Source organism: Palaemon carinicauda, chromosome 26 (genome assembly GCF_036898095.1).
Source record: "Palaemon carinicauda isolate YSFRI2023 chromosome 26, ASM3689809v2, whole genome shotgun sequence".
Lineage (NCBI taxonomy): Eukaryota > Metazoa > Arthropoda > Malacostraca > Decapoda > Palaemonidae > Palaemon > Palaemon carinicauda.
In genome coordinates, this window is record NC_090750.1 from 65,581,993 (window position 1) to 65,594,494 (window position 12,502).

Below are 12,502 nucleotides of genomic sequence, written 5' to 3' on the forward strand. Positions count from 1 at the left end.
TTTCCGCTGTGGCTGAGAGGGGTAAGGTCGAACTGTTTAGACCTTTTGGATGAGGGAGTCCTGGCTGGACTTGCTCCATCTCTCTGCGACCCGCTCGGCATGATTGAACTAAGAATTGCCCTCGAAAGGACCATTTCTCAGTCTCGCTACTTCGGCCTGAGGGAGATGTCTATGGAACTTGCCTATGATGGCATCTCTCCTCTTCAGGATAGTGTTGGCACAAAGGTTCACTACCTGATGGAAGAGGAACTCGATGCCCCGAGTACCAGGCAATAGGAAAGTCTCCAAAGACTTCCTGGAGGACTCCCAAGACAGGTCCTTAGACCGCATCAGTTGTCCTAAAGATCCTAACCAGAAGTCAAGCCACGAAGTAGCCTGCATGGCGTACTTCGCCGCCACCTCCCGGTTCAGGATTTCAGAGGCCGAAAAGGAGAATGGAAGTCGCGTAAGTTTCTCGAGGGGTGTGGCCTTCGAGAGTGCCTCTATAGAGTGGTCGAGAGGCAGCGTTGGAAGAGATTCCTCGAGGATCTCGTAGTACCTCCTCTGAAACACACATGGAGGTAGGAGCTTGGAGGACGAGCTGGAGCGGAGAGAGGTGGTGGACCCAGTTGCCTGGGACACTGCCTTCTGTTTGGCACTCTTCAACCTCTTTGACCATGGCAAAGCTGCACTGGTCCTCTGAGGTTTCTGAGTACCGTAGAACCGGTTAAGGACCGTTTCCTTTCCATCCAGAGGGGCTGCCGATGGATCTGGTAGTCCACTGATGGAACGGATGCAGGCTAGGACCTGCGAGAAGGCATGTTCCAACTCCTTCCTCTTATCTTCCGAAAGCTTAGGGCTAGCGGCTGCTGGAAGAGCGTTGTCCTCCAGATCGCTCTGCCCTTTCACGTCCGAGCTCTCATCTATAGGAGCACGGAGTGGGTCTTAGTCGGCAACTGGATAGAGTGGGGATAGGGAGACAACTGAGGAGGTACTCGCTTCCGGCTGTCTGGGAGGCAGTGAGGAAGGAAGTCTGGCCGAATATTTGGAGATGGTGAACAAATCCTTCGATTCCCTTCCACAAGGTCGTAGGTCCTCTGTCCACAAGAGCCTAGAGGGCTCTGTCGGCTTACGGGTGGAATTTAAGTCCACTGCCATATGGGGTGAATCCCATCCAGTCGCAGGTCGTGCCTCCTTAGGCACTATCTCGACCAGTGAGGGACGGAAGGAGTCTCCATAGGAAGTAACCCTATCCTCCTTGGGGGCGAAGCACGAATCCTTTTTCTTTTCCCCTTTGGTTTGGCCTGTAGCGTCTTGAACTGCAGGGGGCTACCCTGAGGTTCTTGTCTAATCTCCTCCAGAGGTCTTTTGCGAGGGGATGACCGTTTCTCCTTGCCAGAAGGACCCGCATGCGCGGAATCTTCCAAACTCCTCCTAGGGTCGGAGGGAGGAGAGGACCCTGGGAAGAGAGGAGGCGTTGAAGGGATCCTAGGTGTGTCACCTAGGGACTAGGAGCAGGGAACGACTCCTTTCATGGCTTGGTGCATTACATTGAATTAGGCGCTAAGCCACGGGGGATCACAGGCTCCTGAGGAACTAAGGTGGAGGGCCTTAGCAAAACACTGCTTCCTGGGTTTAGGAACCTGGGCAGGTTTCCTAACCCTCTTGTCTGAGGGAGGCTTCCCTACAGGCAAGATCGGCACAGGCCTACCCTTAGGGATAGGATCTGGGCTCGGTCGTGCAGGCAATTGTTGTCTCTGTAGAGGCCTAAGAGGCTTGAGAGACCGATTGTGAGCACCAAGATGGTCGCACGCTCGCGCACCAAACTGTTGGTAGGCGGAAGGGTGCTCGTGCGAGCGCCCTTCCTGATTGCGCACACCTTGTTTGCGCTCGTGGCGCGCATGGCGCACCATAGGTTGAACTCGCACGCCATGTTCGCCCTTTTCTTTGCGCGCGACAAGTTGATCGTGCGCACCAACTTGGTCGTGAGCACGAGAGCTCTCAGGTTGGTGAGAGAACTCACTGCTACTCTCACCCGAAGGTTCACGATAGCTTGTGTTGTGTGAGCGCGACCGATCAACACAACGAGAGTTTGAAAACTCTCTGCCATAAAAAGAATGACCATGGTCACGAGAACCCGAAGGATCAATGCTACGAGAAACTGAAGTTTCTTTGTCACGAGACTCCGGAGGGGTCCACGTGACTAAAGGTACGAGAGACCAAAGGCCCAACGTAGCCTCTGCTGCAAGACCCAAAAGAGTCGGCACAACGAGAAACCGAAGTGGTAGCGCGACTAAAGTTACGAGAGCCCAAGGGTTCAGCGTAACTCAGGTTACAAGACCCGGAAGGGTCAACGTGACTGATGGCACGAGAACCTGGAGGTTCAACGTTACCATTGTTACGAGAGCCCGAGGGTTCAGCGTAACAGAAACCCGAAGGTTTGAAGCTGCGAGAGCCTGAAGGTTCAGTGCAACGGAGTCTCCGAACGACTCCTCCTGTCATGAGAACCCGCAGGAATAACATGACGAGAGCCCGAAGGCTCATGATCACGCCAGCCCAGAGGGTGATCGTCACGAGACCCCGAAGGGTCAACGTGAGGAGAACCAGCAGGTTCAAAAAGAAGTTTCCTCACAGCCCGAGGAGGAGAACGTCCGGGGTGGAGAGGGGTTACCCACCCCTTCATTCTACGAACCTCCGGAGAGGAACGTTCAACAGACTCCGCCCGAGGGGGAGACTGATCGAGGTCTATAGATAATGCCTCCGCAGAGGAGGAGAGCTCACCCGAAGGAGAACTACGCTTATAACAAGGTTCTCGTTTCACCCCTGGAGGAGAACCATAAGTGTATGGAGATTGCCGATGTAAAGAGGCAATCTTCGAGAGACATATTCCCCCGAAGGGGAAGCTTGCCCTAGAGCCCTGCCACCGCCCTGTAGGTAAGCTGACCCCTCGGCGTCAGAACCAGACTCTCGGCCTGACCGACAGGCAACAGCGCCTGCGCCCACAAGAGGAGGATCAACCTCCGTAGAGGAAGGAGATGACCGCCTTCTCTGCTCCCCTTCGGAGGAGTTCGAGGAGAACTTCCTTCGAAGGGGACCGTCGACGCCCAGCGATGGCTACAAAGACACAAGGTCTGGAAAGGAACAGGCGCTCCTGGGGAGAGGGAAGGAGCCGACTCACTAGGGGAGCCGCCACCTCGCCTATCCCACAGGGTTGACCTGGAGTCACAAGCCCTGCGCTACTGCTTGGCCGTGGCCTGGAAGGGCCTGGTCGAGAATTAGCTTCGGGCAGAGATTTGGGCGTAGAGGAAGCAGAAGCCCACGATTTCTTCGATTTCGAGGAAGACCCCGAAAGCGAAGATTCGCGCTTAGACTTCTTCTTACGTGCAAACCTCTCCCACTGGGAGGCAGGCCACTCCCTACAGTCAGAACAGGTGTTGTCCCACGAACACTGACGTCCCCGGCAAGCCGAGCATAAGGGGAGGGTCAGTCTCCATGGACGACATGAAGGCACCGCATCGACGGCCCCCAACACCTGGACATGTCCGCATAGCGGGACAACAATCAAACACACCGATACACACAAAATAAAAAGGAACAGTAACAAAGTCAAAAGTAAAAGTGGTTACTCAACCGACAAGTGTGAGTGTGCGGGGTAGCCAGTCTACCCCAACCCCCTCCCGCTTACTAGCGGATGTGGTAATTATCCCTCAGCTGGTTTTCAGCGTTGCCGAAAGTAATACCCTATAAATAGCAAAGGTGTGTATCTGTGTTGGAACAAATATAAATTAAACTTTTAGTTTAAACCATCTGTGGTCTAAGGAAAGTACTGTAAAGTTTTTTTGACAGGAATTGGGTTGGGCTACTCACCACCTGTAATTGACTACCTCATTAAAGAAATTCAATGGCCGTTTTATCCCTGTTGAAAACATATTCCCTTCTTAGTATGATGAAACATTGCTTCATGCACATGCGTAAAAAACATTGATGACAAAAGTGTTTGTAACAAAAGAATAATTTTGTTATAATGTCAAATTTTAAAATGTGCTGGTACCTTAAAAACTAAGACCAGGTAAAAGGAAGTTAAAAAGAAATACATGCAATTACCACTATTGATATATATTATTTTGGGCTTTTTTAATTGTAATGGGGTGCAATTTCCTTTTATAATTATACATTATTTACTGAGAAAATTTCATTATTTTCAGGTACATCATATTCAAGTGTCAGTTTATCATCTCATGCACTAAAGCATTCCTGAATATCATTACTCTTTTTACAATTGTAATTTAAACTGAAAATTTACCATTTCCATCACTATACAAGAGCACTTGAAAAACAAAACAAAAATACAACACTTACAAACCCTCTCCAAAAAATCAATAATTCATTCTTTTCTGTAAATTCAGTAATAACTTTAACCTTTCCAAATGTCATAATCTAGCCTGTTGCTGAAATAAAATTTGATTTTTGTTGATAAAATATTGTAATACTTGGCATTTCAAATTAATAAAATCAGTGTAACTTGAAGTATGAGTTTTGAAGCCCTTTTAGGTTAAGGAATTTAGGACTACAGGTAGTGATCGACTTACGACCTATGCGACTTATGACGATTCGACTTTACGACGATTTTTTCAGGGTGATGACGTCACAAGTCTATCGGAAATAAGACTAATATTTCCTTGAAAATAATCTATTTTCTTGTATAAAAAAACTTATTTATCTTGGTAAATCATTATTTTCTTTCATTGTTAATATACAGTATCTATTTTCAGTAAAAAATATGTTAAAAAAAGTTTTAATATCTGTCAAGTTCATATTATATGTCTGGTGACATGTCGTATCACTGGCGGATATCAACCGGGCAATACAGCGATTTCCTTCCAATAGGCTAACGATTAGTGTTAGTATTCCCATTATCGAAATATTAAGTAAAAATACAAAGCATTTTGTGGGTCTGTATCGGTTGTCATGAGTACTACAAAGGTTAAATTTGACTGTACACTAGTTTTTATTCTCTGATAATAGATCGATATTTATCTAAAGAAAGTATACTAATAGGACAAATATTTTCTTGAAAATATTATATTTCCTTTTACATTATAAAAATGAAATACTTTTGCTTGGTAAGTTAGTATTTTCTTTTCATTTCTTGCAAGAAAAAAAGAAAATTAATTTACATATTTTGCAAGTCATTCTTCGTAGAGTTTACGTCTCGTGTCTTGTGACGTCATGTATCTGGCGGAAGCGCGCTGACAAACCGAATGATTTCCTTTCATTGTGTTACCGAGTAATCTTATTACAGCATTCCAATCATCGAAACACCGAGTAACAAAATCAGGTGTTTTAGTGGTCTGTATCATTAGTAATGAGATTAGTAAAACTTACCGTAAATTTAAGAAAAAAAAATTCTGATGACTTCATATTTCTGGTGGAAGGCGAGAGGCAAATCAAGTGATTTCCTTCCGATTCGTTACTATTCCCATAATCGAAACATCGAATAATGATATAAGAATTTTTTAATAATTTTCAAAGAAATGTGAAGATTTAACTGAACTGAAATGTTGTAATATTGATTATAATTCAGTGTTATTCGTACTATATGTGCGCATAAGCGTAATATGGCAGTGTGACCTTGAGATCAGCTGATACCAACCGAAAGTAAATCAAAAGTATTGGTTGATTATTGATATGATCAAGAAATTGAAAAATAAAATATAAACATGCTTTAAAAAACCACAATTAAACACAATAATGTCTAATGAAATATGAAGGCTTAATATTGAACTGTGGCCGCGGGGGCATAAAAACAATTAGAATAGTGCCAACGTATCCTGGCGTGTCGTAACAGGCGACTAAAAGGGACGGGACATAGGGGCTGGGAACCTCCTCTCCTGGATTATAATCCTGTGAGACATCAAAGAGGTGGAGCTGGGGGGAGAGTGACTGCTCCCCGCACTCTAGTTTGTTCCGACACAGATACTTACCACGAAACACTTTCTTAGGAGTCACTGGTGGCTCCTCTCTAACGACCAGAGTTTTGCGTAGTTTACCCTACTACCAATCTCTAAAGTGACCTGGTACCGGGAGAGAACGTGACCTGGGGCAATGCTCGAGGTCGGCCATGTGGCGACGCTCTCTACCTAGGCAGTATGTTTTCTGGTCACGTTGTGTTCACACACACCGCTCCTCAGTTCTCTGTGCGACCCCCTTTGTGCTCGCTACCATGTGGTTACCACATGGTCTCGATTCCTTCACGAGTGATTAGTACCTTAACTGTATTCTTTTATGATCGTTCCTTTGTGCTTTTACTGGCGTTTTAGTGCTTTCCCTTTGCTTTATTCTTGGGTCTAGCGATCTCTGTGTTGTGCTATGGAGCACGATCGCCGTTGTCCTGGGCCTAGAGCCGGGAAATCGTGTAGGGCTTTCTTGTCAAAGCCTGTTCGCCGTCAGACACGTGTCCCGAATGTGCCGATTGGAGCGAGGTCCAATGGGTGAAATGCGGCACGAAGAGGTCTCCTAGGGAAACTAGCTTGTCTTCCCCTGCGAAGTCGGCAGGAGAGGGGTCAGGTAGAGTGCATTCTTCTCCCCTACCCAGAGTAGGGGACGAGGTAAGTCCTTGAAGTGTAAGAAGTTGGTGCCTCTTTTCCAAGGGAGTGATGTTGTGGGGGGAGTCTTCTTTGTCCGGGGCAGATCAGGCTCCTACAAATGAGTGTGTGGGGGTCCAAGGGACGCGATTCTCTCTCGTAGGGATCGCTTCTCGGTGGAGGACCCCATGTTGCCTAATAATGTTTTATTTTTTATCACCAGATTCATGGGTAGAGGCCGCAGGCTCGTCAGCTACGGAAGGATCTGCTGGCTTGGGATGTACCAAGGATGCCGTTGAGGTCCCCACTGGACATGGAGGAGGGCCTATGCTAGTCCTTCCCCTTCATGGCTCGTTCAACGGCGTGGTTACCGGCAAAGCCATCAGTTCCAGAGAGTTTTCGTCTGCCATCTACGTCAGGATTACGGCGTAGCCCCAAGAAGCCACAGTCCGGTATGAGGTCGCAGTACGAAGGCAAGTCAGACTCATCGGGCCCTTCGAGCGAGGAACGTCGGAGACGACACAGGAGGAAGAGAGATCGGTCTGTGTGGAGGAACTCCCCTTGCGGTCTCCCACAGGATCTCGGGACAGGGTAAGTCCCCGTTCCCCTCCATACAAGCCAAGAGCCTCGCCAGAGAGTCAGCCGATGGACGGAGGACCTCGTCTTGTAGGCCTAGTCCCGTCCTAGAGCCACTCCATCCACTCAGCGGAGGGAGCCGTCTCCTAGGATGGGCAGCCTCAACAGGTCTCCCCATCGAGATGATAAGACGGGGACGGGCACCTCCGTCGAACTATTTCACGGAAGAGCCCGTCCCGTCGTCCAAGCCCGTCCCGTCGTCCAAGGCCTCGAGGAGAATGGGTCTCGATCCCAGACAACAAGCTGAGGGACCTAACTAGGACCTCAGGCTTGATACCTAAGAGAGCAGGAGACTCGCCAGAGAGTCAGCCGAGGAGCGGAGGACCTCGTCTTGTAGGCCTAAGTCCTGTCCTAGAGCCACTCAATCCGTTCAGTGGAGGGAGCCGTCTCTTAGGATGGGCAGCCTCGACAGGTCTCCCCATCGAGATAGACGGGGACGGGCACCTCCGTCGAACTGTTTCACGGAAGAGCCCGTCCCGTCGTCCAGGACCTCGAGGAGGAAGGAAACGTCGGGCGAGGAGGGTAGAATGAGCCAAGGGTCCCGTCAAGGTCCCCGTCCGATAGGCGTAAGGCCGCGAAATAGACGACTCTACCCGACTCTCGCCTCCACGGCAGTGCCCATCCTCAGTCCACAACCTAGGGCGGAGGCGCCCGTCGCCACAGCTCATCAATCCCGGACGGAGTACCTGGTCTACGACAATGGGGGGGATGCCAACGGAGGACTCCACTTACAGGGCGGAGGTCCTTGTCGCCACGGCAAGACCCATCCTAGCGGAGGACTCCGCCTTTAGGACGGAGGCCCTCACCACCACGGAGATGCCCGTCATAATAGGGGGCCTCGCCTACAGGACGGAGGCCCTCGCCACCATGACTATGCCCGTCATAACGGAGGACTCCGCCTAGAGGACGGAGGTTCTGGCGGCCACGGCAATTCCCGTCCAGTGTAAGCTCAAAGTCCTGTCTACAATCACGAGCTCTGTAGGAGGCTCTCCCGGGGCAACCTCGATGAGTCAGCCCGCGGAAGGAGTCTTCGAACACCTTCACGGAGGAGCCCGTCCCTTCCTCGAAGGCTCGAAATGACGGAGGCACCCGTCTCGCCTGGAAGGGCTTAACCGCGAGACTCGTCAGAGCGGTGGAACCCGTGCTGACTCTACACGTGCTCGGATCCCTCCGTGGCACCCCTCCACGGAGGAGCCTGTCCCTTTATCAAAGGCTCGTTAAGTGACAGAGGGACCCGTCTCTCCGGAAGGTCTTAGCCGCAGGTTCCGTCAGAGCAGAGGTGCCTGTGATGAATCTACACCCCATCGCGAATCTTGGAGTGTGATCTCCTTGATAAGGGGACACAAAATTGAGCAGCCACTATCTCAAAAAGTAATTGACTGGCGCTCTGGCCTTATCAGGATTATGGAGGAGCCTGTCAAGAAGAATTCATCTTTGGCTCCTTCCGAGGAGAGGGACGTAAGTTGGGCGTACCCATATTGATAAGGTGTTCACCCGCATAGAGACACCTCCAAAGGTCACAGTTCAACCAAACTGCTACAGGGCCTGAAATCACAAAGCAAGTATTATGCTTTAGAAGGACGTCCACTTGGGACTAGCGAGAGGACGTCCTAGTAGGGGTAGGACAAGGTGCCCCGAAAGACCGGCTAAATCTCAGTTGACCCAAACCAACAGAATGACTTACATTGGGAATAACCCTGGATTCGTCACAGGTCAAGGCCTTTCCCATCCATAGACAGGCTGGACACCTGGACCAAGTTCTCCTTCCCTTCCTTCGAGGACATCCCAGAAGAATGAAGGGTGAGCAGAGGTTGGTAGGACATCTGGTGTCCTTAGAGAAGCTAGTTCCACATGGGAGACAGATCCTAAGGAGGGTTCAATGGAACTTAAAGGAGAGTTGGAACCAGAGAAGTTCCCCGGACAAAGTGGTGCCAGTCCGGCAAGAAACCAGACAAGCCGTAGAGTGGTGGCAGGATCGGTCACATACTCTAAAAGGGATGCCCCTGTCCTCCCAACCTCCGAAATCCGCCAGTTTACGGACGGGTAGAAAGGAGGGGGAACGCACCTCCGGGGAAAAGACAGCGAAGGGGACTTGGACAGAAAGGGAGAAGTTCCTACACAGCAATGTCCTAGAGATGGGAGCGGTCCAGGAAACCTGCAAACATTTCACGGAAGACTTGGAAGGGAATTCAGTGGCCCTGATGTCGGACAATGCAACCGTGGTTGCATACGTTAAGAAGATACGAAGGGCCAGTGACCATGCCTCTCCCCAGCGCAGGACGGGGGAAGCGTTTGGTGAGACGACGTCGGCGATGGAGGACTCCGTGTATAGGAGGGTATTCGCCTTGATTAAAGGCTACAATAGCCTGATGGAACCCGTCCCACAGGAGGTGGAGGCGTGGACCTCGGGCTTGAACGAGTTTCTAGCTACACCGCCCAGAAGAAGTCCTCACTTTCCCTTCCTGAGGCCAGGAACGTGGGAGTTGGAAGAACCCACATAGACAGAGTTATAACCCGCAATAGCGATTCCAGCACAGGCTATAGAGCGGCGAAACTCCTGTAGGGACTTAAGGCCCAAAGTAATTACCACACGTGGGAAAGTAGACCAAACGGGGCATGCAAGACAGGGGAAACCCTGGACATCCTTTGCCAGGGCTTCTCAGACGGAAGGGCGGCATCAGCTGCCACCTTCTCCTCCCAGTTCGAGTCCGTTGTTTCAGAGGGAGGGCTGAGATCAAAAGAGTTGTGCGATCTGGCCCTTCAGATCCTGGATTGGGAAGGAAAAAAGGAAATCAACCCGACAGCAAGCTTCATTCTGGGGAAGAAGAACGTCTTAGCAGACGGCCTCAGCAGAACGGGACAAATAGTTGCGTCGGAGTGGTCCCTGCACCCACAAGTGGCAAGCGACATCATTCAGATGTGGGGGGCCCCCGGTAATGGATCTGTTTGCAACAAGGGTGAACGAACAACTCCCCGTATTCTGTTCACCTGTCCCAGACCCGAAGGCGGCATTGGAGGACGTGTCTCAACACAGATGGGACGACCTAGACGTGTACGACTTTCCCCCCCTTCTCCCTAATAAGTCAAGTCCTCAACAGGGTGAGGGCAGCAACCAACCTAAAGATGACTTTGGTAGCGCCTTTGTTGGCCGGAGAGGGAGTGGTTCGCAGACCTAAAGAGTCTCGCCACTCTCCCTCCCTGGTCTCTTCCCAACATACCAGACCTATGGAGACAACCACATTTTCAGTGGTTTCACGAAACCCACAAGCCCTTCCTCTTCGCGCCTGGAGGTTATCCAGCGCCTCCTGAAAAGACAAAGGTACTCAAGCAAGACAGGTAGGAGGATGCCCCTTTACCTGAGGAAATCCTCTACGGCCGTCTACCAATCCAAGTGGACGATGTGCGTTAAGTGGGCAAGGACAAGATGATAGAACCCTTAGAAGCATCCGTGCCCATTATAGTGGATTTCCTGGTCCATCTCAGGGATAAGTTGGCCATGACAGTCCCAGCGATTAAGGGAGTTCGAGCTGCCCTTGGTCAAGTTTTTCTCCTGAAAGGCATAGTTCTGGGTTCTTCAAGACCGATGTCCATGCTCATCAAGGCTTTCGGGCAATCAGGCCCCTTCTGCCCCGAGAATCCCGATTTGGGACCTGGCAAGGGTTCTGGATATGCTCCGAAAACCACCTTTCAAACCCGTAAGACATATCGTAGACAGGAATCTCACATTCAAAGCGATCTTCTTGTTAGCGTTAGCCTCAGCTAAGAGGGTGAGTGAGCTACAAGGTTTATCGTATGAGGTGGAGCACTCTAGAGGATGGAAGGAGATAACCTTTAAGTTAGTCCCCTCCTTCGTCGCCAAGACACGGGATCCGTCAGTTTGGGTTCCGAGGTTTGAGAGCTTTACTATCCCAGCAATCCAAAATGAAGGAAACCAGGAAAGTTTGAAATTGTGCCCCGTCAGGGTGATTAGGAAGTATCTTAAAAGAACGGCGAAGCCCCGCCCGTCTATTAAGAACCTCGTCGTTTCCTGGGGTCAAACAAAAAAGAACATCTCCAAGAATACAGTTTCCTCTTGGGTCAGACAAGGAATTAGGCAAGCTCCCTCAAATGAGGGGTTTTCAGTGCCAAGAGAACCCAGGGCTCATGATGTTAGGGTTCTAGGCACCTCCCTTGCATCTGAAAAGAACATGTCGGTAGCTCAGGATCTTCGAGCAGGGACTTGGTCTAACCAGTCGACATTTCACCGATCATTATCTCAAGGACGGTACGAGGAAGTCCCGGGATGGGCTTTCGATTGGGCCGGTCATCTCAGCCTTCCATTCGGTTTGACGAATTGAGCCCCGGGCTCGATTGTGAACCACAAATGTTCTAGACACAAGTAGGCTGATTTTTCGCTTTCACCTTTTTCCCCTTTCTCTCGTACCATCAGTAGTCTTCAGAGCTTTCGCTCATTAGACAAGCCTCAAGAATCGCCATTATACAACAAGCACAAGGAAGAAAACTGCAGAAGGGTAAGTGTTACCACACTTAATGAGTATTTTGTGTAGTTTATCCTACTGTCCATTGGGGTCTTGGGCTACAGGCACTCCCTCCTCCTAAGGTGTAAGTCTCCTAAGAAAGTGTTTCGAGGTAAGTATCTGTGTCGGAACAAATCACAAATTTTTAAGTAATTTGTATTTTTCCTAACATACTTACCGAGAAACACTTTCGAGTTATGGCCCCCCCAACCGTCCCCACAGTGCCCTACAGTCCTAGAGTATTGTTCCTTACATAAAACATACTGCCTAGGTAGAGAGCGTCGCCACATGGCCGACCTCGGGCATTGCCCCAGGTCACGTTCTCTCCCGGTACCAGGTCACTTTAGAGAATGGTAGTAGGGTAAACTACGCAAAACTCTGGTCGTTAGAGAGGAGCCACCAGTGACTCCTAAGAAAGTGTTTCTCGGTAAGTATGTAAGGAAAAATACAAATTACTTAAAAATTTGTGATTTTGGGGTGTTATAATGTGCGTGGATATAATACGATAGAGAGTAAAAGATGTGGGATTGGAAGTATACAGGAAAGGTGAAGTAATGTTTGGTGAAATGTCTGATAGAGTGTCTGGGATTGAAAGGGGAAGAGCGAGAGAGGGTGTGGCTTTATTGCTGAGTGAATGGATGACAGGTAAAGTAGTGGAATGGAAGGAGATATCATCTAGGTTAATGTGGGTAAGGGTTAGGTTGGGTAGGGAATGTTGGGCGTTTGTCAGTGGGTATGGGCCAGGTAGTGAGAAAAGTGAAGAAGAGCGGAATGAGTTCTGGAATG

At 49.7% G+C, this 12,502-nt stretch overlaps 2 protein-coding genes across 2 annotated transcripts in view; one reads left to right on the forward strand and one right to left on the reverse strand.

The window, feature by feature from the left end:
- Nucleotides 1-4,506, forward strand: part of LOC137619566 (peptidyl-prolyl cis-trans isomerase NIMA-interacting 4) — a 56,726-nt gene extending 52,220 nt beyond the window's left edge. The window contains exon 4 of the mRNA XM_068349698.1: nt 4,185-4,506. The gene's annotated coding sequence lies outside the window, so the exon portion shown is untranslated. The remainder of the gene's footprint in view (nt 1-4,184) is intronic.
- Nucleotides 1-12,502, reverse strand: part of SA1 (stromal antigen) — a 156,283-nt gene that overhangs the window by 6,745 nt on the left and 137,036 nt on the right. The gene's annotated exons all lie outside the window — the stretch shown is intronic.